Raw genomic sequence first — 22632 nt, 5'->3', positions numbered from 1 at the left:
ACAGTATGAGCCCTTGTACTCTGAAAGGCATCCCCAGTTACCTGTCTTGTATCTGACTTCCTACATTGTTGTTGTTCTGTCCTAATTTAAACTGCTAAACTAGGGTTCTCTTTCCAGTTACTTTATTACTAATCTACATCATTTCATGTTAGACATAAATGGGTCAGTGTGTAGCTCCATGGAGGTCATAGGTGGTCTCACTTCATCTCAGAGCTGAAGGGGGTCAGCTTTGGTGTCAGTTCCTGACCTGATTACTGAGACTGCAAACATAATGCCTGTAAGTATCAGTTGTCAAGGTGTTGGTGGCGCAGACACCTCATTAAGGGCTGGACTGAGATCACTGCTTATTTCCCAAAGGTGGCCAAAGAGTCATTGCAAGATAAATTCAGATTTAAATTGGAAAGAGAATTAGAGCCCTATTGGGTGTTCTGTGAACTTGCCAGTGCATCCCAGTTAATAACTGTTGTTACAATGAGGCTGGAATCAGGGGGAACAACTGTCAGTACCCTCTTTCCCAGTTAACAGTAACTATTTTTCTTTCAATTTGTTGTTGTCAGTGGATGCAGGGGCAGTGCCCGAGCTTCAGTACAGGTTCAGAGAGTTGAGTACCTGATTGCCCACTGACAGAGTTGCATATTTTAGTTCCTATCTAAGCATCTGATGAAATGCTTCTAATGGCCACAAAGCTAAGTCTCTGTTGGTGTACTGTAGTGATTTTCTGTATAGCTTATAACCTTGGCTTCATCTGCAAAAATATTTGATTTGGGTTTTTCCTTTTTAAGATCTCTTTCCTTTTTTTTAGTAATGAAGCATATGTAAAGTAGAGAAGCCAAAAAATAAAACACAAATTCTCAGAAGCTCTAAGCATGGTGATTTAGTTTTCTAGCCATCTGTAATCTGTCCTTGACAGGCCTCTGTTTTATTTGGTCATTGGCACTGAGATCTGAAAAGTCAATTTTTAAGGATGAGTCTGATTCTTAAGAGAGAAACTAGCTATCTGCAGATGTAATCTGATGCGAGATCAGTCAAGTCTACCATCTTGCCACCTCAACCTAAAGTCTGAGTGCATGATGAAAACTTTAAGCTGTTTTTACAGCAGATGAGCAGCATAGAAGCCTTAGTCATCTGTGTCATATCAGTTACTGGAAAATTTCCTTTAAAGTGTTTGGGTTTTTTTAAAAAATCATTATCATAGCAAATGGATGGGAACCACTGATAAATTGAATTTGGTATAAACTGTACAAAGCGGATTGAGCAAGCAGGTTGTGCATAGGTATTTTAGCAGTCCATGATATTAATGTGCAAAGAAGCCACATGTCACAAAGTTAGCTTCGCTGGTTGTATTTCTTGCCTTTTTCTATGATGAAATAGTCGCCTGCTCCACTGTCCTTGTGCTGAGGGTATTTCTAACCATTTCTTCATTACATGCTTATTCAGTCTGCACTAATGGTTTGGTTTCTTTTCATATAATTTTCCTGATAATCACATCAACAAGTTCTCCCTATTTATATTCTGAGTGGTGTTTTACTCTGATTTGCATTGATCATGAGACATTTTGATCTGTGAATTGCTGTAAACTCACTACGCAACAGCCTCTACCACACTGAGGCATTAGCCCATCCAGTATCTAACCCACATCCCGTTAGTCAGCTGCTGACTTTGGGCCAATGCATGTAATGGAGGAAACAGATTCATGAAGTTATTGGAGCAGCTAAGTGTAGGTAAATTCCTACCAGGGCTTTGCGTAATTTAACAAAGGAGACTGTCTTCCAGTGGAGCAAACCTTAGCTCATTCAGGTGGCTTTTGTAAAATCCATTTGGCATTTACCTGTATATTTAGGTCCCTGAAATACCCTTGCAAATCCAGGCTTGATCCCTCCAGTTCCTAAAGGTGTAAGTTTGACTTTCAGATCAAGAGGCATTGCATTCAGTCTTTGCATATAACCTATATATCCACATGTATGTGTATATATGTGAATTCCAGACCTCAGTTATTGCTATCCATACGCTGAGTCCATTGCTGTAAGCTATTTACCTTTCATGTGTACATACATGCAGATTTCAGATCTCTAGTTTTATATATATATATATAAACTGTGTGTGTATATATACACACATACAGAAAGCCTTGCCACAGATATAATCTGAAGGTAAGTTGAGTTTGCCCATGACTTGGGGCAAGAAAGATATTCTGAAAGTTTTATTGATAGCATATAAACATTGCGTCCTTGATCAATGTGAGATATAGATGTTGACAAATATAAGTTAATTATGGCATTTGAACCTAGCTTGACCTGGATTGTATGTTTTGGGGTTTTGTCAAATGTGTAGTCTCATTTTTGACTTGGGAGAAACAGTTTGTCTATCTGTAGCCCATGTAATCTTAGTTTTCTCTGAGCTACAAAAGAATTTGCTGACTATTTTTTTCCCCATTTTGTGGTTCCATTGACTGTACTGGAATTGCACCCAAAATGAATGTCTAAAGTTTTGGGAGAGTTTTGTTTTCTTAAATTGGACCACTGAATTTCTAGAAAATTTAAACCACTTCCCGTGTGGGGGTCAGCAAAACTATTAACTCATGTGGTAACATTCAGATTGAGGTCACTGACATGATCTCATCCTGCACGTAACTTCTGATGTTTGCATGTCAGCAAGAAAGCCAAAGGGTAGAATAGATTCAGCATCGGAAGGGAGCTATTTTTCTGCTTGCTGAGGGGTTTTGCAGTGTGAAGAACCCTCAGATCCTTCCTTGCCCAGTAAAAGGCATGTGTCACAAAAGCTGAATGTGAATAAGGAGCAGCCTGTTCAGAAGCCATCAGCTCACCCTGATACCAGTTGGTGCAACTTGTGCCTGATAATGTGCCTAAGACTCATCAGCCGTGACGTCTAGCTCCAAGAGTGTGTTTATTCTGTCTGATTAGTCACACGAAAGGGAATTTGAGTACAGGACAAAGAGCAAATTGGAGTGCGTTGTTTTTCTGTTCATACTCAGTCTTACAGATGTGATCATGGCTACTTTTAACAGACCTATATGAAGGCCTCATCTCAGTAGTGTGCTTTGCATTGAGGTGAGCCTTGTTTCTTGGAAGTCATAAATTAGCCAGGACTGGCAGACAAGCAGGATAGAATCTTTCTTGCTAACTGAATGACATTTTACTGCTTCCCATATCTTCCTCCTCTGATCTGAGGCCTCTGTTGGATGGTTCTTAGCCTCTTCTCTCAGCTATTTTTGGGGTCATGTTAGTCCTGAATGTTCTTCCTTGCTAGTCCTTCCATGAATTTGTCACGATTCCTGTGCTTACAGAGCATATGGAGATACCTTAGTCAGTGTCTGGTTTCTGTATCAGCTGTTCATTGCTGCAGTTGCAGTCTGAGCATTCATCTATGTGGCTTGTTTGTTTTTAATTCTAGTTTGTTTTGTGAACCTCAGAAATGTAAGGATTAGGTGGCATTTGTATCTGACTCTCCAGAGTGACTTGTTACAGGGATGCACAGGATGCTTTCCTGTGGGCTGCTCCTGCCAACGATGAAGCTAAGACTTGAGGCTGTGTATGCATCACAGAACTGCATGCTCTCTAGGTGTTAAGGGACCATTTAATGTCCTTAAGGCACTCTGTGTCCCCATTCCTTCTGAGTGGGTGGTGCCTATCACCTGTGGAAGAGACAGAATGAGATGCCCTGTCATCACAAGTGGTCCTACCAGAGTGATGCTGGTATTCGGCTGGGTCAAGTCCATGTTATAGAGAGGACTCTGGTGCTTGGAGATCTTCATATGGCACTCGGTAAAACTACACTGTGCTTAGGCTGAGGAGCTACCCCTTGCTTTTACCATCTGCCAAACTGCTTGAGCATAGCTGGTAGCTGTTACAGATGAATCCTCTCTCACTTTTTTTCTTTGGTTGTTAAATTTTATTTACAGTAGTCCTACAGGAACAGTGATGAGACTGAGGTCACGGCATACCAGCATCTGTTACTTTTGTATCTTGTCTGCTGAAGATCAGATACGTTTGTTGTACACCTTGGAGTGGAGAGGGGGAGACAATTTAAACCTGGTTTGTGCTGTCAGCAGCTAATTGATGGTATTTTTCCCTAAGCCTAGCAGCAATCCAACTGGGTTGCAGGCTATGTAAACCTGTAGCTGAATTGCTGGGAAACTTTACAAGCAGCCTAACAAAGCTCCTTTCTAGCTGTTTGGTAAGGAACTGGATAGTATTAAGGTTTCCAGGAAAAGGTTGCATTGCAGTGCATTTAAACTTCAACAGGTAGCAAAATGAGTGTTTTGAGTTATCAGTAACAGGCCTTGTCCATTCATGTGGCTACAGGGGATACTTGGGGTGGGTGAAATTTATAGCTGTACCCCCAGATTAGTCCAGCTGTTTCCATTAAAATCAGAGGGTGTTTCACCAGAGGTTAGTGAGTAGTGTTTGGAGTTCAGGCTCTTAACACCAGGCTGCTGAAGTCAGCACAAATGTGGCTCTGAATCCATATTTCACCCTGAAGTGCTTGCATAAACCAGGAGTCTGAAAACTCGTAGTTACTGAGCCATGCCCTTGTCTCTTTTTGACATGAGAAGTCCTCAGTCTCATTGAGTACAGCCCTCCTGCTGTTGTGGCTACATCACAAGTATGTGCTCCCAAACTAGTTCTAAAACCAGCTTGTCCGGACCAGCTGTGATGCTGAGAGCTCAGAGGAGGCTAACCAGGTAGGCTTTTACCAGATTCTTGAATAAGCTGCACCCAAGTGTTTGGGTCAAGCACTTCTGCTGTATTTCTACTGCCAGCCACATTCAGTCTAGTCAAGTTAAAGAAAGCTCAACCTGCCTTTGTAGCCTGTGAGTTCTTGCTCAGCAGCAGGAGTAAGGGGCATAGTCAGACACCAAAGCTCAACCCCGTTTGCCTCTGGTCTTAGCAGTGTGCTGTAACCAGGTGAGCCCCCGGACATTTATCAGACATCATAACACTCAGAGCTTCTCAGAATGAGTGTAGCAGTGTGTCATGATGTGAACTGATAGCTCAGATCTAGATTGTGCACATCTGTAGATAATACATATCTGATATAATCACATGATGCCTTAGTTCTTTCTCTACCATAATAAGGAGGATTCAAGTGAAGGAACCACTGAAATGAAAATCCAGTGATGCCAAATCCTGAGTCAGGAGAGAGCTACAGCTTTCAGCACAGCTTCTCACTATCAGTTGACAGAGCTGACTCATGAGGCAACATGTTTAAAATTGTCTGAAGTGGAAAAAAAAGCATTGAAGATTTTTCACCTTTTCTCACAGAGGTGCTTCAGGTGATGAAGGATGTGTTTCTGTGATGATGACTTTCAAATTTTTTTAAACTACTCTTTACAGCAGGTTTTTGCGTACGGGTTAATCTGTATTGATGATGCATGTGGAGTTCTTGCCACTTTGTTAGGCACTGCCTTGGTTCTGGTAGGGAAGAGTCAAGCTTAGAGCCTTCATGTAGATGAATCTGGCCTCTTGCAGATCCTTGGAACATGATTTTTGGCTTATGTCTGCTCTCAATAAAAACAAACAAACAATGGGAATTATACCGCTTTGGTTACTAGAAGCAGAATAACGCAGATGCTGACTATCTTTATTTGCTCAGAGTTCAGTTGTATCCTGAGGACAAGAGTTGCTGAGATTATGGGTCAGGGTAGGTAATCTGCATTTTGGGAACCTGGCATATAAAATGCAAAAGAACTTGAAACACCTTCACTCATAACAGTTTTGTATGTTGAAAGCTCAACTTCTATGTTTTTATTAGAGCTTATTGCCCATGAAATGAAATTTCTTCTGGGGCCAATGAGTCTTGCAAAACAACTTGTATTTGTACTCGGCTGCATACTGGGCAGTTCTGTGGTCACCTTCCTCTGTTTTCAACAACCATCTCTAGTTAAGTCAAAGTCAGAATCACTTTGGTAACTTGCCATGTGCTGAACTTGCAGATTACTGGACCAGATATTAAGGAAATGTTATTCCTGGACACAAGTTCCCTGCCAAGAACCTAAAGTTAAAAAAAAAGACAAAACAAACTTCAATATTTCAAATGAAGCAATGATTATTTAAAAAAAAATTCCTTTATCTACTTGTTCCACACTGGTTTTACTTGAAAGCAAGCTGTGCAAGGTATGATTTGGAACAATTCTTGAGAAAGGAAACAAAGATTTTGGGTCAGGGAAGGAGTTGAGCCCATTTAAACAGTCTTGTCACTTTTGCATCTAAATATAAGATAATTCTATTGTAGGTATAGGCTATGCTGACATAAACCCAAAGCTGGCTAGCATCTATCTCTAATCTGGGCCTTAAATATTTCCACTTCACCAGTTCAGCAGATTGTTAATCAAAAGCAATGAGATTTTTTAGGGAGCTGCAGCACATCTTGCTTAGGAGGTGTTGAGTGACACTAGTGAGGACTGGAATATTGACAGATCAAAAATAAGCAATAGCAGCCAGGCAACCTGTTGGGGTTGGGAAGGAGATGAAAAATTTTAGCCTACACCTTATGCTGCTTCCCTGCAATTGAGTAGTTACACCCTGCAGAATGAGATCAAGCCTCAAGATACATTTCATTCCTTAGTCATTTGTGCAGGGAGGATGTTCTCCAAAGAAGCATATTGCTAGTGTTTTAACAAGCGTGTTATGTGTGTCCATGTTGATTTCTGCCATGCTTGTGTGCAAATCATTTGGTGGGGAAAAGCATATAGCAAAGTGACCATCCCAAGTTTGCAGATCAGAGCACAGTTCTCTGGCAACCCAGTGATGAAATATGTCTTGCATTAAATGCGGATAGCTTCAGGTGGTGTCAAATGTGGGTGTGATGTTTGCTGGGAGTAGCCAGTGTCATGTGAAGGTAACTCCCAGTTCTGCTAGATTATTCAGAAGCTCAGCAAACTTTCTTACACTATTAAAAACAGTGCTCCTGACTGGTACGGGCATAAGGGTCTCGAGCAACTTCTTTTGAACAAATTGCTCTACCTGTTAAACCCAACTTCATAAATCTTTTCCACAGTGAGGTTAGTGTAAAAAAGGTTATCAATCTTAATCTCTCCATGGTCACAGGATACAAGGATGGCAAGCTCCCTGTGATCTTTATTACTTTGTGTCTGTTCCCAAGAGCTGCACACCCACCAGGAGGTGAAAACCAGCAGCACTGCTGCTCTGGGCATCACAAGGGGTCTGTTTGGAAACATCTATAAGTGGAATTGGGACCTATGGAAAGACCACTTTCTTGATCAAGGTGTGAAGAAGTGTTATATAAAGAAGCAACTCAAGTTTGTCTCTGTTCTTTTAGATAGCCTCAAAGAAATCCAATACCCCCTTTCTAGATAAAGGGACCTTTTTCTTTTCTTTTAATCTGTTTTGCTGTATTCTAATATAAAGCATTAATTTAAAAATAGCTTGATGTTTCTGGAAACTCTTTAGACAACCATTGAAAAGGACTGGCTATCTCAAGAAATACGGTGTTTCATCTTCATTTGCATTGGGGTACCATGGCTAAGTATCTTTCTCATACTAGATACTATACAGTGGCACCCTTAACATAGAGAATGTATGGTCTAAACAAAATAGGTGAAGGGGGGTATTTTTATTCCTATTTTATAAATGCCCATATCAGCCCAGAGAGATCTTCAGGTCAGCTTGACAGTCTGTAGCAGGATGAGCTTCAACCTGTTCCTACTCCTAAAGGTTTCAAGTACTTTACAGTTGCTATTAGATATACACAGGACATCTGAGTGACTGTCCTTGCAGATGCTGTTACTGTGAAGCATGCTGTGAGTGCTGTCTCTAGTGCATTTCTCCAGGTGCCGGCCAATCCTGACAAAGCAGGAGCAGTTCAGCCCTAGGAGAAAGTTTAGTCAGGCCACTGATACAATATTTTTTTGGTTACAATAGGAAAAGGAGGACATGGTTTGCTAGGGCACGGTGTCCCACACACTTCAATATGAGATCCAATTATAACTGGATAATAAAACAATTATTTTGTTTAAATTAATATTAGGACCAATAGTCCCGTTAAAGCGACAAAATTATTATCTGCAGTTTGGGCGAAGGGAGAGTTGTTCTTAGCTTTTCTTGTACAGCTACAGAGTTTTTAGAGGCCGCTTGTGTGGGGTATGTTACAGCTGCTTGTCTTGTGGATGTTACTGATGATCTCAGATGAGTTCAGAGCCCCTTTGTGTCAGGTGTCGTACTTCTAGGGCTGGGAATAGAGCTTGGGCTGCAAAGCCTGAGGAGAGAAGAGCAGGGTGGTAAGAACTGTTATCTGTCAATCCCATTTCACAAACAGACAAGAAGTCCCAGAAGACTGAAAGTAGTGATGATATATGATGGCACAAGCAGAAAAAAAGCTGGTTTTCTCTAACAACTAAAATCCCATGAAGATCTGTATAGATTCAACTGAAAAGATTTAAACTTCAAACATCTACTTTAATCTGTTGTATCATAGCTGAAGATACTCTTCTCCCCTTATCTGCTTCTTCTATTACCTCTGTGAGACAGGTCCATAAGTCTGTTGCTGTGCCACAGACTGAATGGAGATCTGTATTCCAGGGCTGGGCATTAGTTTTGATAGTTCAGTTTAGTGTCTGGGTAGATGAGATTAATCTTCAGCTGAAATAACTGGCAGTGACTGCTAATGGTCATAACTTCTACTGATGAAATAGAAAACTTTCTACCAAATAAAAATTTTTTACAAAGTACATTTTTTTCCAGATTATTGTAAGGCTCTTGTTTAGGCCATATTGTAAAAGTTATCTTGTTCATTTAGGATCTTCCTAGAATAAATTACTGGATCAGTTTTATCTCTTCTGAGCCACAGTTGGACTATGTTGACACTGCCTCTCCAGAGACTCCTCACTTAGACAAATGTATTTCTTCGTTTTGGTCTTAAGCTACTGACTCTTTGCTGCCGCAATGAATTACAGCTGATCTGCCTTGTTTCTGAAATTATCTGCCTTCCCTTGTGCCATCATTCTAGTGAGGAAATATTTAAACTGATGAGACTTGTTTTACTATGCATCTGCAGCATTTTTATACTTACCACTTTTTACTGTGGCTCAACATGAGGAAAAGCTTGGAGTCTTAAATTCTTACTTGATGGGACAAGCTGTATGCCTGCCTTTTGGCTTCAGGCCCTTATCCTGCACTGTGGTTTTTGAGCACATCGACCAAGCAGCCGTTTTAAGGACCTTCCAGTTACCACAAATTTAACCCATCTCTCTTTGCTAGCCCTTATTCTTTTATCCTATAGCTTGTCATATGTCCATCCTAATTTTTAGGGTGGAAGGCAGAAAGTAACACAAGTGTGCTGGGATCTATACCTGTCCTGATAACTCTCCTTTGCTTTGCCTTTTCCTGTGTCCTTTGACAAATCAAGTGCTTAAAATATGTCTCCAGTGGCAAATAAAGACCAAGGTATCTTGCTAATTCTACACTATCTGCACGTGTTGGTGAGGGGAGATTATTCCAAAAGTTTTTTACTTTGCTTCCTATGTCATTTTTTTCCATGGTGAGTCTAAGATCAGCTGATCATGGGTGACTTTCAGCCCATAAAAACACAGCACGGTGAGCAGAATGTACCCTCTTTGACTTTCAGCTCATATTTTTGCTTCCCCCACTGTAATACATGCATCTTATTCTTTGCCAGACAAAGAACAGTTTGCACTTAAGAGGAAAATAAGTGAAATGGCAATGGCAAAATGCCAGACCTTGCTGTTTCTGCTTTTTGTGCAATTACAGTGCACAGTTGTGTTCTGGAGTCTGGTGAGAACAATAGCACAGCTCTGTGCAGGAGAAATGTGTGTTCTTAAGTGATCAAAGAGGGGAAAGAAACTGATTATGTAAACCTGGAACAAAAATAAAGGGGATGCTTTTTAATATAAGATCAAAGTAATTAAACGGGCAGTTAGAAAATTGTTGTCATTCACTTAAGTGATACAGTTACTCTCACGGATTCATCTTCAGTGTCCTCTGCCTGCTGCTTTAAAGAGATGCCTCATGGCTCACAAGTCACTTTATTTACAGCATTTCTGCAAAAGTGATTGTCACAAAGTCTTTTGCTCACAGGTACTTCCAGGTGCACCTAGAACATCTCGGTAGCTTCACCCTTGAAATGTAGAAAGGTGTTGTGTTAGAAGCCTTGGTGTGGTCCCTGGTCACAAACGGGGACATGCAGGTATCCACTTCATTCTGGGAGGTTTACCATGGAAAACTTTGGAATCAAAATTTAAATGACAAAATACTGTCATTGCATTCGGTGCTGTGCAGAGCTGTTACAGGGACGTAGTGCCATTGTATGCCATCAATTTAGGTGTGGTGCAGGAGGCCAAGCACAGTAGCGTTACTGCTAGCACTCCTGTAGATAACTGCTGCCTTCCTCATGCGAGATGGGTTTTCCACTCTGACTGAGGCCCAACATGGGCAAAGGACAGTCCTGCACAGGGACTGAATTTGGTTATGAGGAATATTGCTGGAAATGTGCACTGCACTTTCTTTTTAATCCTCTAGCATGCATGTGTAGATATGCAGGCAGCCTTCATCTACCACTGCAGCTTGTGGAACTGAACTTAGATGGATAATTTTACATCATCCCCAGATACCTGTCCAAAAGTGTCTTCCATTATTACTTCTGACTTAACAGGCTTGTGCCAATTTTTTCCTGTATAAGAAATTCAATAGAATGATTTTGAGTCTGTCAGGGACTGGCCTCTACCATAAGCCTAAAGACTGAACTGTACAGAGATGGGAACTACTTTCAGACATCTAATAACTGAGATCTGGGTTCACAGAATGATCAAAAGAGACCTGGGAAGATCATCTGGTCCGAACTTGGGTGCAAAGCATTTCTAATGTCCTGTTTCAGGTTGTTCAGGGATATCTGTTCTGCAGTATCTCTGGGATGTAGGATGATCACATCTTTGGTTCAGGGGTTGTTTTCTTTTTTTCTACCGATGTTTCTGGTGATTCAAAAATAACGTACAATGAATTTCAACTGCAATCTCATTTTCAAGGTTCAAAGTCTTCTAAAAAAACCTTGAAAATTTCTGATAAGCTTTTGAGGATTAAATTATTTAGGAAATAATATAGAAAATAAGTGGGTTTGAAATGAAGAAACTTCATTCTGCTGTCTTCTGCAACCAAAACAATTTACTAACATTAGCAAAAGGCTTTGACCAAACCATGTTAGCGTTTTTCAGTAAAAGTTTAATAATTAAAAAAAAAATCTTTCTCCACTGTAATCCTTAGTTTTATCTTGAACTTCATTAGAATCTTGCTACACAAAGTAGCAGTAAATCTGAGTTGCTCTTATTTTACATGACAAAACAATACCACTATCTTAAAACTCCAATGCAATGATCTTCTACCAGTCTACTTTTCAACAGCTTTCTATTCAAAAGGATAAGCTCAGAAAAATTTTTCTTTGGGGCCTCTAGCAATTCCATGTGTTGATTTACTTAAGTTTGACTTTTAACTTACATTTCTTTGAAGTTATACCTTTGATTATGTTTTCTTTTTACACTTAAGCATGATCACATTCCTGTCACTTAGAACTTCAGACACTTTCATGAAATTTCTACTCTTGCTGGCAAGGAGGAAGCTGTCAAAACTCCAGAAATATGACTCTGGGAAATTTAAGTTTAATGAAGTTCTTTAGTTTGTCTGCAATTCTACTGCTTCTTGACAGAATAACTCTGGCTTTGTACATTAAGAAGCTTTGGTGGTAATAATGATAAAGAACGGTTTTATCCCCTTTGTAGAGATGAACGGGACTGAGTTTTCCTGGCATGCTCTAAATCTCCCAAGGGCATTACAGTAATCCCCACATTTGTCACTTGTCTGTACTATAGTAGCCTCCTTGGGGGGACCATGACTCCATTATACAGAGTGGGTTTTCATGCAGAGGTAATGAATAGCTAGCTATTCGGTTGGCGATCAGCATAAGTAGGAGACAGAACAGGTGGCCCAGAGTTTGATATGAGTATGATGCTGATGGTAAAGAGCAGCATTTCCAGCCCACCTTCAATGTAGTCACGGGAAACTATCTTGATATGCCAAAAAAAAGTGGTCTGGAAAGATGTTTTCTGATCTAAATCTTGTTCAAGGGAGAAATATTCTGATTAGGCTGAGTTACAGGCTGGTCTATGAAAGTAGTTACAAAGACCATGGTCAGTGCTGCCCTGAATTCTCTGCCTTCCTTTAGTTATATTTGTACAGAGAACATAACAGATATTAATTACCTGTACTTCTGTGCTTGTTGGTAATCCTGTAGTCTTTCTCTGGGGAGAATCCTATAGATGTTCACTGGCTGCAAACAGGCTGCACCTCTGCTGTGCAGAGCCCTCTGATTATCCCATGTTGGAGTAATGCATGGTCCCAGGGCTGTGAGCTGAGCTGGCAGGGTGACCAGGCGTGGGAGGCACTTTGTCTGTTCCCATCCTTATTTCTTTAACATGGAGCTGTTGCAAGCAGCAGCAGCATGACAAGGTGGTCATCCTGCTGAAGACCAGCTTAGTCTGGCCCCAGTATCTTTGCCCTGAAAGCAAACCTTGCTCAAATCACAGGTGGATTCCTGAAATTGGCGACCTTGTGCTTGGGGGCTTTGTTGTTGGCTCCCTAAAGAACTGCTGGACCTTGGAAAGGGCTTCCCCAGGGCAGATGTGAACAGGAGATCAGTGTTCTTCCATACACTGACCTCTGGGCTTGATCCTCTTTGAGGCCAAGAAAGAGTTTCGTTCCCATCAGAGGCTGTTTAGCCCTGGTAGATAGGGGGGCTCCCGTGTACAGGAGGTGCCTAGGACAGCAGCCAGCTTCAGTAGGGCAGGAGCACCAGTGATTTGATGGATGAAGGCCAGGTTGTGCAGAGACACACATACAGATGAGACATTTCCACAGCCTCTGCACTCAATTTGTTCTGTAGTGGTGGGGGCAAGGGTACCCCAATGTATCCCAACTGTATACTGGTTTATAACAACTCTGATGTTAAAGATGAATTGCTTGAGAATGTATGCCAAATTTTAGCCTGAAGCTCCTTTTCACAGCCAAGTTATAAATCTTGAAAGTAAGGATTTGTAATAAAAACACCAGTACAATCTTGACGCACAACGGCGCTAGTGGCAATTGCTGCTGTGGTGTGGTTTGAAAAAATAGTGTGTGGAATAACTTGTGTTAATTACTCTTAAACCTGTTAGTGTGTTATGCCTGGCAAACCTCAAGAAGCTCAGCTTTCTGTGACAGAGGAATGGCGTTCAGTTTGGGGTTTACTTTCTTATAAAATCCAAACAAAGAAAAGATTAGACACTATAATGATTTCATGGTTTAAAATCTCTGTGCTAGAAACAACCTAATTAAATTCCTGACATCACCAGTTTTGTTAGTAAATAGTAACCATGGATGCGGAAGAGTCTTGCATCTCATTACATTCAGCATAAGGTTTCAGTACAAGAGCCATTAGCTGTGGTGTGGAAATGTAAAAACAAAGGGAAAGTATGGGACACATTTCTTTTTTCTCCCACTGATCCAGAACACAATCCTGGAAGAATATCTGTAATTAATTAACAGGGCTTTAATGTAGGGCGGTAGGCCATAGGTTTTCTCTAGTGAATTTAGTAAATGGCAGCATATTGCACGAGATAGAGGAGGCAATATATAAAAATTACTTAGACTTCAGGAAATAAGTGGTTGTATAGTGTAGTTAAAGAAGCAAGTACATATAAATACCATCGTGAGTCAGTGTAAAATATGTATGTCTCTATCTCAGGACCAGTGCAATCCAGATGAATAAATCATTTACTACACCTGTCTTAATGTTGTTTTAAAAACCCCCAGATTTACTTGGGTAAGTGGTGACAGCACTGCATGTTTTAGTAAGGGTGAATTAGCATGCAGACAGCAAACACGGGCAGAAGGGAAACAGACTTTCTCATAAAGGAACTGATGAGAATTACTCAATGCCACTCTTTCTTTAACAGGTGATGTACTAGTTAGCAGTTCATTTCAATACAAACAAATGATGTTCAGTTACCAGGGTTTGACATAAAACTGATGTCTTCAAAGGAAGTGAGGCTGATTTAATGCAATTAGAACAGATTTTGCTTTGGACTTGTGAATAAATTGGTACAATGTATTTGAAAGCCACTATGCGGTATGTATGTCTGTTTTGTAGGCTCCAGTTGTGCAGCTGAGAGGATTTACACTCAGCCTTGCAAATAGTGATAGCAGGTTCAAAGCCAGTAACAGGGTCCTCAATGAGCACGCATGTGTGTGTGTATATATATAAAAAAACTGGCAGATTTTAATTTTGTTAATAAGTGAACTCATGTTACGATGAAAGGTGCATTACAGATTGATTTTTAGCAAACCTTCAAATATACATGGCAATCACATGCAACAATAACACTACCAAACCATAATAAAACCCCATTCAGATAGCAATGACTTACTGTGTGTCATCGGTTTCAAAAGGGAGATTTGCTTTAAAAACAGCAGCCCAGTGCTGATTGTTTCCTGCCATTTTTCCTAAAGGTCCTGTGGGAACAGGGTTCTTTGAGAAACTCAGGTGAGGTTCAGCTGGAGTCATAGGGGGACATACTCTTCTTCCTTAGGAAAAGATGAACACTGTGCAACTCCCTGTGAAGTGGCAATGCCCAATGCCCACCTTTTAATGAAAATGGCATCATCTGGAGATTGTGGGACTTGGAAAAGAAGTTCCCATGACTTTTAACAGGTGTTAGATCAGAGGCTGTTCTGTGATTCCTTGCATACAACCCAGTTTTCAAAAGACAGTGTTTAGGTTTTTCCCATTCTGTGGATTCCTTTACTGGTGGATGGAGTCAGAGTATGCTTCATGAGCAGATTTGTCTTAGAAATCTAGGAAAGTATGACCTTTTTAATATGAAAAGGTTTTCCAGAAACTTCCTGTCATTGTTTCGAAATGTTTTGTCAGCGAGTGGAAAAGACAAACAGGAAAAAAAAAATCGTTTGTAGCTTTGATAGTGAAGTATGTTTGGGGATAAAGGGGCCTGTATTGGAAGCTGCTATCAATCAGAGTATACCTAGCATATAATACTGCTCTGGAGACCTCTTAAATGTGGAACTTTGTGCAATAAATCCATTCCTACAACATGTTTATTCCTTTGTTACATTTGTGGGAAGCAGAGATTTCATTGCATATTCAGTATAGGGATGCATAAAATCCATATTTATAATCTTGCTGTATATATTCCACATGTTTGATCAACAGTATATTAATTTGTTATATGGATTTGTTCTTTGCAAGCAGGCCCTCTTCTAATGAGAAATTTCAGTGTCCCTGGAGAAATCATGAAAATGTGTTCAGTAATTCTTTTTTTTTTGTTCTTTTATTTGTATGTAGTGTGTTTTATGTCATCTTGGTGCCCAGAAAAGGCCATACTAGATCTAATGGGGAAATTACATAGTTATACTACTAACCTAAAGCATTGTTAAGCAAATTTCTTTCTGAAATTAATGGTCATTACTTGAGAGCTGTCTTTTTATTAGCAGAAATTCTGTCCTATTTCTAACACAAAACTTGACTACATCAGAATGCCTTTCACCAGTCAATTGGAAAAGCTCTTCTAAATGAAGGTGGCTTTTCTTATATATCATGTTCTGTTCATTAGCCTACAGGTTTTTTTTTTAACCTGGAAAGGTGGTCTGGTTTCTGAAAGAAAAGGTTTATTTTGTTGTAACTACAGAAAGTTACAAAGAAACAAATAGAAATCAGTGGTGTTCTCTAAACGGTAGATGCTCAAGAATTCAAGCATAGCGTTCAACTAGAGACACTGATGTTGAGTTTTTTAAAAATTGGGATGGGGAATCTGTTTTCTTGTTAAACTACTAAATAGCAGTAAAATACCATGTTTAAAATGTTAAGTTTATAGTATCAAGAGCCTTGGCTCTAATCCAGTTCTGCTTCTGTTGGTATAGACTCTATTATTCAGCTGGCAGTGAAGTGGATTGATAGCTGAGTCCAGACTGGTTACTGCATGGAGAAACTACCCTCCTAAAAAAAGTCTTATTCAAATGATTACGTTAGTCAGGAAGTGGTAAGGGGTAAATGCAGTTTACTGCATTACTTACTTCTCCAGTTGCTGCTGTAATTGAAAGAGGATTGTGGTCCTTAGAAGATCCAGGTTTTTACAGCTTGATTTTTTTTCTCCATATGAAATACTTTAGACTGGCTTTGCCTTTTAATAGCAAGTTTTATGTTTCTATTTGAACTTTTACCTCCCCCTGGAGCTTTGCCCCAACTGGCTGAAATCTTACATTTCATGTGTAATTCCTACCCTTTTTCAGGTGGAATTCTAAATTAGTGACAGTCCCTTTTTCTGCAGGGTGCTTCCTAACAGAGAGAGGCTCCCTCTGTAGAGGGCAGTTGCCTGAAAACCAGAAGCAGCTCTCGTGTGCCCATTGCTGACAGCTAATTGCAATTCCACAGTTGCCTGGCCCTACGCAGAGAGACTCCAAACCCTGTGTGCTCTTTGTATTCCTACATTTGGACAGTAATAAGGATGAGAGCTGGCTCTCTTGGCTCTGGCAGTTTCAGTAAACACTGTCCTTGTGCCAGGGGAAATGGGAATGCAGATTTATGATGGTATAGCAAGAGACACAGGAGGGAGTCATTTGTATGATTTCCTTGTTGCAGTGACAGCTGTGGAAGTCCTGATTGCAAATTTCTGTATACTTTCATCTTTCTCTTGTTATGAAACCAGTACTAGGAGGAAAAAGTCTTTCCAGAAAGGAAATAAAGCTAGGAAAAACAATTCAGTGCAGGCAGCTTGATATAAAGCATACCTTTGTCCTGGAAAAACTGCCTGTTTTCTCATGGCTGAATTGAGGTATCAATAGAGTTGAATTCTCCCATTGAAAGAAAACCTTCTATTAAAAGACCTTGGAGTGGGTATGATTGCAGCTCACTGGACTTTTAGCCTGGGTATTAAAAAAATACATTTAGACTTTTCAAGCATTCTTAGGAAGAGGCTTGGGATCCTGAAGTGATCAGATGTCAGGAGGACCTTAAATGTGCCTAGAAAGCACGTTTCTGACACAAACATGAGTTAGCAAGGTGGATTATCTCCAATTGCTGTTTGCAGTAAGATGTTTCCCTCAAGCACATTTTCTGCATAGCTTTCTGGGCTCTGGGGCGCTCTGTTTCTTCCTCTTTCCTGTCACTATTCTCCTTTCTTCAAAACCACTGGTGCTGAGGAAAAAAGTGCTTCACTGATGTATTTCACCTACGAGGAACAGAAAGGAGGATCCCTTTTGGCTGCAAGCTTGACGTGGTATTGAAGAGAATGGGAGAAGTAGAAAGAAAAGGAATTTGTCGAGTTCTTGTAGCCAGTTGTGGGAAGGGTTTTCTATAGAAAATTGTTGCATTACGAGGAGAGTCTCTTAAGTCAAATAGCAATCCCTGATGTGTTATTGCTACCAGATGCTCTTAGATGATGCCAAGTTGGGCAGGTTTCTCTTCTCTATCACCTCTGTGTAAGCATCTGGTCTCAGCTCTTCTGCATGAATTTACTGAATGAAGAAAGAAGTCCACAGAAAAATTCCTGGTGGTGGAGTGCAATGTAACTTGAAATAACACTGCCCCTGGTAATAATTGGTCAACAAAAATAGGAAAAAAGCCTTGGGTTCCTGTCTTTTGTAGTTTGGAGCCAATTCCTGTAAGGTAGATTGGATATTTTGGAGGTGGGGCTGTCTCTTGACTCCCTGTGCTGAGCTATGACAGATCATAATAGGCTTGCCAAGAAGATGTTTCGCTGTCACAGCTCACCTGTGGATCCCTGTGTGCATAGGGATAGTGATTCAGATCAGCTAATTAGATGATGAGTTACTGCCTTGCTAAGGCAGCCCACACCCATTGCATATAACCACCTCATGCTTTTGAGGAATTGCATCAGCTTTTTACATTTGTGTTCAGTTCAGAGGAGGGATTGGGAACTGTCCCAGAGAGAAATCTCAACTTGCTTAGGGCTATAAGTGTCAAAGGTAGATTATCCAAAACGTTGGCCCTAAGACAAAGATGACAGCAATCGTCTTTACTCAGGAGGAAATGAAATGTAACAGCCTGCATGAGTCATGCATTTTTAGTACATCAGCTTCCACTCTATTGCCAGAAAACGCACTAACTACATAAGATTTTGTCTGTCTTAAGTAAAGACATATTTAAAAGCTCTGGCAATGAAAGAGCTAACATACCGGACTGTGGATGCTATTGTTCACTCCAAGCACCTCACAATTTTTACTTGGTTCTTCCTCATGTCTGTCTTCTGCTTTTCTTTCTTTTTTAGATGGTAGTAAGAAAGGGCCTCTAAATACCAGAAAATAGATGTTCAGCACTAGTTTGAATAGTGTCAACATGAGCCAGCTGTCCATTTTCAATGGCTTAGATCTGGTTTCCCCACCTCATCCACCTTTAAAAAGGTATTCAAAAGGTATTCTTTCTGTGCTTAACCTGCTCTGAATGCTACTATGTACAAAATGCCTGGCAACTTTCAACCCATTGGAGCACTTTTCTCTCTTTTGGTAACAAATTCTATGTAGCTTCTGTATCACATGTTCATAAATCCTGTCAATCTGTCCCTTCAGAGTCACAGGTAGCTGAGATCTCATCCTGCGATAACCATTTCCAGATAAAATTTGGTGAGTACATAATGGATAATTGCAAAAGGAGAGAACTGATTGTATCAAACAGCATGGAAAATTCACTTAACAAAATAAAAACCAGAGGGAAGACTCATTTTGGGTAGCAAAACAACCCTAGTTGAAACTTGGGTAAAACTTTACTTTTAATGAGTATGTTTTTTGAGTCATTATCTTTGTGTCATTTTAAATCCAAGCTGCCCTCCCACATTAAATAGAACCAAGGAAATTACCGAAGATCAATTTCACACTGTAAACATGACCTTTTTTAAACACAATCCATGCAGACTCATAGCTGGATGATCAAATGGTTTCAAAGAATATTGCAAAAACAAGTGATCATGCTGAATCATTGTAAATCCCAATATTAAAGGTTCTGCACACAAAAAATGGCATGCTTCACAAAAAAGTTCATATGCATCAGGGAAGATTTTCAAAGGTCCATTAGTCAACTAAGGGAATTCTTTGGTTTATTCCCACTTCGTGCCTTTGAAAATATCCCCAAGGTGCAGGTTTTTTCTTTCCAAAGCAGAGCTGTATTAGGTTAATTATTGCCTTGCAAGAGGCATGTTAAGGTGGACATTAATGCAAATCAGCTGCCTTTGAATACCCTTTAACACGATGTACTTTGACTAGAATACTTAGGTTTTTCTCCATGCATCACATGCTTATCTGAAAACAATATGTGAGGAATAAGTTTAAGCTCAGAATATTCTTTGTCTTTGTTGGCACAGTGTATAAAGCCTGATTAATAGTGGTTCTATACATCTATACATCTTCTTGCATCTAGTGCAGATATCGGTGTGTAAAATCAGGCAGAGGGGGTCATCGGATGGATTTGTCATGGTCTCTGAAGGGTCTTTGGCTCCATAAGCCAGTTAATGGATTGCACACAGCCATATGCAGCATTTCCATTTCTTACAGGTATAATGGAATAATAGTTTCCATTTAATAACTAACCCAAGTATAATTCAATACAAAGATATTATATTCCATTTTAGCCAGTGAAGCATGCCACAGCTTAAGTGGCATATCAGAGCTAAAAACCCCTCTCACTCTTCCTTCACGAAGAAGCTTGCCATGTATCAAGATCTTGAAGTGCAAATTCTCATGTTGAGTATATACAAGGTCTTATTATCCAGTTTACTGATTATTTTTAAGGCTTTGTTTTGGATAAATGATTTATTTCTTAAACTAGTAATTTAAAGGGCTAAAGTCATGCATGCTGATTTCACAAACCGTGCCACTGCAGTCAGTGAGGAGAGCTGTGGCTAAACAGATTGCTTGGTTGGAAGCATACAAACCCTACCAACCCCCCCCCCCAGCACCCCCAGCTTCAGGCTGAGGTCCTTCCAGTGAGCTGGAACTGCTGCCTTTGAGGCCAAAGGTTCCTGTAGAGATTCACACACACCCCCGCACACCACCACCACCACCCCCCCCCCCAAAGGTCAGTCTGAAAACAGAGAAGAAACTGTGTCGTCCTTGTGACTTACAGCATTGCAAAAGCCCTTGTCTCCATATGATCAGACATGAGATGTGTACAGGAGCACCAGGCCACAGCAGATCTGTCCAAGAGCTGACTGATGTCACAGGAGATTTGCACTGTTTTTGAGGAATCTTGGATCAGGCAGATGGTTGCCACTCAGCAGACAAATCCTGATTTATTCAACTCTCCAACTGTGTGAAGAACTTGAGGAGGACAGGCATTATGTCTTGGGGCCCCCATTTGTTCCAGCTTTACTGTGCAGGGCAGAAACCCACTTATAACCAGCCCTGGACTTGGTTTTGAAGGAAGGAAATGAGCTATAATAGGTAGTGCTATCACCACTGGGTAATCTGTACTTCAAAGTCAAACAAAGCTGCCTGTTACCTTGTGAAATATGGGTGGGATTTATCCTCAGTTTTGTCACTAAGAAATGCCTTAAGAAATCCCAGCAGGCAGTGAGACTAAATGGCTAAGAATCCAGCTATGGCTTTACAGACCTGGAGTCCTCCAGGGACCATCACAAATCTCATGATGTCTCCCACGTGCTTGATTTGTGCAGATGATGCTCTGATTTAACAGAAAGATGCGTATAAACTCGTGTCGCCAGCAGCCTCTATTGGCATCATAGATGCAGAGGCTCAAGAGTGCATTATTCCAGCAAATGTCAGCATTAATTTACACTTGCTCAGGGATCATCTACTTTTTCCTGCAGTCTCTTGGAAAGGAGAGATAAGTCACGTGCAAGAAGTATCTAGCAGACGAAGCCAGGACCTGCTCTGCATCCTGGAGAGTGGTCTGCACTGTGGGAGAAGGTGTGGTAAGGGAGGACTGGCAGCAGACTGACCTCCAAGCAGAGGTGTTTTGTCACTGCTTGTTACACCCTCTGTGTAACATGGAGGAACAGAAGCACCATGAAACTCATGTCACTAAGAAACAGCAGAGATGCCTCCTCAAATGAATTGCAATTTAAACTGCTGGTCTGCTGGCAAGATCCACTAATATAGACCTGTTTAAAAAGGGGAAAACATGTTACTGAAATCAGTGGACTTTGAAGTTGGTTCTACAGTAGAACTGGAGCTAAAGATGTCAAATTCCCATGTTGCTTATGTGAAGAACTGCCGCAACTGCTGTGGTACTCGTGAACAAAACCAACAGGGAAAAGTTTTACTGATTTAACTGAGCTGTCACAATCATGTTCTCTCTCACTTTGAAAAACCACTTTTCAGCTCCAGGTTTTCTTCTTGCATTAGATCTACAAGTCACTTTATGGTGTAAGACAAAACAGCAAAAGAGGACTTTCCATATTCAACCAAAAGAAATCAGTTTTTAAATATAGTTATCAAAAACTGCAGTGGTATGTCTTACATGTAAAGTACACTAAAATGTAGCCCAGTGTGCTTCCTTTTTATTCTTCTGATTTTGTATCACACTTGCTCACTTTGCAAAAGATCCTGCAGGCCAAGTTATGCAGAAGACCTGCCCAGTTGCACCATTTCCAGCTCTTGCTCTGAGGGACACCTCTCAAGTCCAGTTGGAGTGAACGCATTGGGCAGCTGCTGAACCGGAAGGGAACTGAGGACAGCAGACTTTCCCCAGCATTGCAGAACCAGGAAGCTTTTCACAGTTTTCTTGAAGTGTAGAGCTCTTCTTCGGAATTCCCCTGTTGGAATTGTTTATCCTAGACTCTTTAGCACTGAGGTCTTTAACAAGCATGTTTGTCTAAAACTGACAACATTGAACGCCAATTAGAAAAAGCCCTTTTCAGCATGTATTTTTTATGAACAGCTTATTTCAAACAAATGTGTTTTGAACTGCATAGGCAAACTTTCCAGGCATATTTCAGCAGTGACTTGTGCCTGTTCCGCTATTGCTGTTCCAGCCTCCAGGCTATCAAGCTGCTGCTGCCCTTTGTTATGAAGTGGACTAGGAGTACAGTATGAATCTAACATCTGGAAGCTGGACTTAGTGAAATGTGGTGCTTTTTTCATGTCTGTCAGTTTGTTCCTCTCTCCTCTGCAAATTTTACTGGTAAATGATGGTCGATCTCCATGCCAGTATTTTTTAACAGAATCCTCCCCTACAGCAGTGCACATACCCGGGGGGGTCTCTGTGTGTGAGTCTTGGATGACTTGCACTAAATAGCTTTCCAGAGGCTCTTACCCAAAAGCGTAAGGCAAGCTGATCGCTGTCCACAGAGTGAGTTGCCTGTCTCGTTTGACCACAACCTATTCTGTGGAGCTGATGGGTTTGGACAGGATTTGACTTCAGGGAATGAGGCAAGTTTATGTGTGTTAAATAAGTTTGGAGACACGTTCTTAGGCTAGAAAATATAACTATACAGCAGCTGGTCCCCTATAATACTTTTTCTCTAGCAATAAAAGTTATCTTCAGGACCTACTCGAACTGGGAGTTGGTGCTGTGTGGGCTGATTGGAGCATGCTTTGCTCAAGGGCAGGTGCTGCATGATGTCTGCTT

Source organism: Falco rusticolus, chromosome 13, assembly GCF_015220075.1.
Source record: "Falco rusticolus isolate bFalRus1 chromosome 13, bFalRus1.pri, whole genome shotgun sequence".
Taxonomy (NCBI): domain Eukaryota; kingdom Metazoa; phylum Chordata; class Aves; order Falconiformes; family Falconidae; genus Falco; species Falco rusticolus.
Note: the sequence above shows the minus strand (reverse complement) of the source record.